Raw genomic sequence first — 3,760 nt, forward strand, 5'->3', positions numbered from 1 at the left:
CACTATCATCCCTTCGTCATCATCATCACCATCACTATCTGGTGTCTCCTGCATCGTCCCCAATAGAAGCCGTTAGAACTATTCCACTTGCCACACCCCCCGACGGGTCCAATAAAACTCCTTATTAATTCTTACTTAACACGGCGCAGCATTTAGCCAGACTCTAGCCCTGCTCTCCAATTCCTTCCGCATCAGAGAAATGACAAAGCTCCCGTCTTTATCTCCGCCTGGAGTGCGGCCACGACGTGTCCTCAGGGCTGAGAGCGAAGGGAGGCCAGCAGTCCTCGATTCTCTGTTTATTTCTAAGGCAGGACTGTGGGCACTTCTCCAAGGACTGTGTGCACCTCGGGGAGAGAAAGAGGGAGGATGAGAGAGAGAGAGAGAAGAGGGGGAGGAGGAGGAAGGAGAGGAGGTCGAGTAGGAGGAGGTCTGGGGGAGGAAGGTCCCAGGCACAGATAACAGCGGCTTCAAAGGTTGGGGGGGGGGGGCAGGAGAGGTGGCACTTGGGGTTGTCAAGGACCATGGTGGCCGGAGTTCAGGGAGTGGAGGAAGAGCAGGAGGGAAACGGGTTTGGAGCCCGGCCGGTGTGGCTCAGTGGTTGAGCGTCAACCTATGAACCAGGAGGTGATGGTTCGATTCCCAGTCAGGGCACAGGCCCGGGTTGCAGGCTCGATCCCCAGTAGGGGGTGTGCAGGAGGCAGCTGATCCATGATTCTCTCTCATCATTGATGTTTCTATCTCTCTCTCCCTCTCCCTTCCTCTCTGAAACAAATAACAATGCATTAAAAGAAAGAGAGAGAGAGAGAGAGAGAGAGGAAGGCAGGCCCAGGCCCGCCCCTCCGGACCCTCCCAGGATCGGCCCATCAGTGTGATGGGTTTCTACGGCCCGTGACGCAGCGGCTGTGTTCACGCTGCCCCCGGCTCAGCCTGCACCCTTTCCTCCGGGCCCGAGATGATGACACAGGCCAGGAACGGATGCTGCTGTTGCTATGGCGACTTATATTTGCACCGTTCTAATAACCTCGCCCGACGCAGGCGATCAGACGCGCCGGGGCACCTCCCCGTCACTGAGCTCCAATCCATGCGTGACGGCGCGCGATGCCGTGGGCGCCGAGGCGTGAGAAATGAAGAGCAAAGAGAAATAAGTCATCGGGAGCCGGGAAGCCACCCCCATCTGAGGGGGGAGCAGGGGCATATCGGGGGTGGCCCTGAGGGTGGGAAAGCGTGGTTCTCACGGACGGCACCGAGAAGTGCCTTCGAGGCCCTTGTTTCTCTCGCCCAAGGAAAACCCCACTGCTGGCCACTGGAGAAGACAGACTGGCGAGGCCTCGCCGCCGCCGTCAGACACCCAACCGCTGCGCCGTGAGTACCAGCAGCTCTTGAGCCAAGTGTGGTGTTGAGAGGGATCATGGCTGCCGGCTGAGTTTGTTCCCAAAGTATTCACAGTGCGTGAGGCTAGGAAGCGTGACAGTTCTGAAAACACAGGATCAAACCCTGTGTGTCCTTTTTTAAAGTCGATTTTAGAGGCAGAGGAAGGTGGGGGCGGGGGGAGATGGGGAGAGAGAGAGAGGAGAGAGAGAGACATTAATGATGAGAGAGTCATGGACAGGCTGCCTCCCGCACGCCCCCCACTGGGGATGGAGCCCACAACCTGGGCCTGTGCCCTGCCCGGGAATCGAACCCTGACCCCCTGGTTCCTAGGTGGACGCTTGCTCAGCCCCTGAGCCGTGCCGACAGGGCTCGATTCCATGTTCCTACAAGAACGAACTGGCTCACAACTGGTGCAGATGCCCGTGTCTGCATGTGGCCTGATCCCTCCGTGAAAGGGCCCTGGCGGGGGCACGTGCCCCATTTCACAAAACGCCGGAGCGGAGCCTCGCCCCGAGCCGGGCGACGCAGAATCATCTCCCACGGCTGCCCTACTTTCCCGTCCTCGCAGCAGACAAAGCCGCCCCTCTCCGTCGTGAGTCAAGCTGTGCCGAGGACGCGGGGTTGAGGGAGGTCGCTGTCTCAGAGGGTGCCCGTCGGTGTGTTTTATCTTCCTGTGATAAAGGCTCGGAGGGATCAAAGGCACTGCACGCCGACTTCCGCGGGTGATTCATGTGCCAGAAGCCCCGCTTTTCACAGGGATCAGACACTGCTGTAAGCTGGTGTGTGTGCGTGTGCGTGTGCGTGTGCGTGTGCGTGTGCGTGTGCGTGTGTGCTGACCGGCACCACGTGACCACGTGAGGGATTCCCCACTGGGAGGAAGGACGGGCCTGCTTCTCCTGAACCGCAGGAGCAGGAGCAGGTGCGCGGGGGGAAGAACCATCGTCCGGGGGGACACAGACATGGGGTGTCGGAGGGAGCGCTGGTGGTTGTGTGGGAACCAACCAGTTGATGTGTCTCTCACACGTCACTGTCTCTCTCTCCGATTGGTGGCCTCCCGCACGCCCGTGCCCCAACCAGGCCCGGGGATGGAAGCCGCCACGGAGGTGCGTGCCCGTGACCTGGAATCGAACCTGAGACTCTTTGTTGCGTGGCCGACGCTCTAACCACTTAGCTACACTGGCCAGGGCCCTGCAAGGAGAAGTTGGTGCTACATTTCCTTCCTTCCTTTTTTCCTTCTTTCTTTTTCTTAATATGTCTTTATTGATTTCAGAGAGGAAGGGAGAGGGAGAGAGAAAGAAACATCCATGATGAGAGAGAATCATGGATTGGCTGCCTCCTGCACGCCCCCTACTGGAGATCGAGTCTGCAACCGGGGTCTGTGCCCCGACCGGGAATGGAACCCTGACCTCCTGGTTCCTAGGTGGATGCTCAGCCCCGAGCCTCGCCGGCCGGGTGGGCTGCATTTGCACACGGACTCGCAGACCCCAGCTGAGGGACAGGTAATGGAGACGGATTGTTTTCAGTCCGACTTCAGCCCCGTGATCAGGGCCGACCCTGGGCAGCTTCGGCGGCAGCTGCGCGGCTCTGAGGCCCATTCAGGCCGGGCCGGGCGGGCGCCTCGGCCAAGGGCGTGCAGTTCTCCTCCTCCTGACGGGCTGTTTGTCCCTCGTCTGCCATCGGGAGGCGGTGCCAGGGCTCACGCGGGGTGTCCTCCCGGGACTCTGTGCTGGGAACGCGCTGTTCTTTTGGGGACGCGGCTTGGAGCACCTGCTCCTCGCATCCTGCGAGTAAAGAGGCGCGAGAGAGACATCTTTCTTCATCAGAAGAGGGAGGGCGGAGGGGAGCCCCTGCCACTGGGAGGGAAACGCGATTGGCTACGTTAACAATCAAAATTAAAAAGCTGTTACTGTCCCCCCGCCGCCCCCCAAGAGAAACGCGGGGCGGGGTGGGGTGGGGGGGAAATGCCGCCCTTGAACGCCTGGCATCGCTTCGAAGGCGGATCCTGGCACCTTCCAGGACCGAGCCCGCCCGCGTGGCGCGAGGCCACCTTATCGAGCTGGTGCCACGCTGCCAAGTGGATGATTAATTGCCTCGCAGGAGGTGATGGGCACGGATGCAGGATGCAGGTGAGCAACGCGGAGAACAAATTAATTATGCAGGTTTGGCGCTGGTGGACTGCCAGGCGGCGCCGGGGAGGGGAGGGGAGGGGGGCGCGGAGCTTGGGCCCTGAAACAATAAACAACATGTTTTGAAGCCGCTTGGAAATCACACACACACACACAGCACATCGGACCCGCGGCCCAACGGCGGCCTCGGGACCTGGTGAGGCCGGAGACCCCTCCTTCGTGGATTCCACACTCACCTCCAAGCGGGATCGCCACTCAGCTGT

At 60.3% G+C, this 3,760-nt stretch overlaps 1 long non-coding RNA gene across 1 annotated transcript in view; it reads left to right on the forward strand.

Moving 5' to 3' along the window:
• The first annotated feature begins 2,763 nt into the window (after positions 1 to 2,763).
• LOC107183924 overlaps positions 2,764 to 3,760 on the forward strand; it is a 4,256-nt gene continuing 3,259 nt past the window's right edge. The window contains exon 1 of the long non-coding RNA XR_001514750.1: positions 2,764 to 3,497. This is a non-coding gene — a long non-coding RNA (uncharacterized LOC107183924). The remainder of the gene's footprint in view (positions 3,498 to 3,760) is intronic.

Source organism: Myotis davidii, unplaced genomic scaffold (assembly GCF_000327345.1).
Source record: "Myotis davidii unplaced genomic scaffold, ASM32734v1 scaffold43, whole genome shotgun sequence".
In the NCBI taxonomy this organism is placed as follows: Eukaryota; Metazoa; Chordata; class Mammalia; order Chiroptera; family Vespertilionidae; genus Myotis; species Myotis davidii.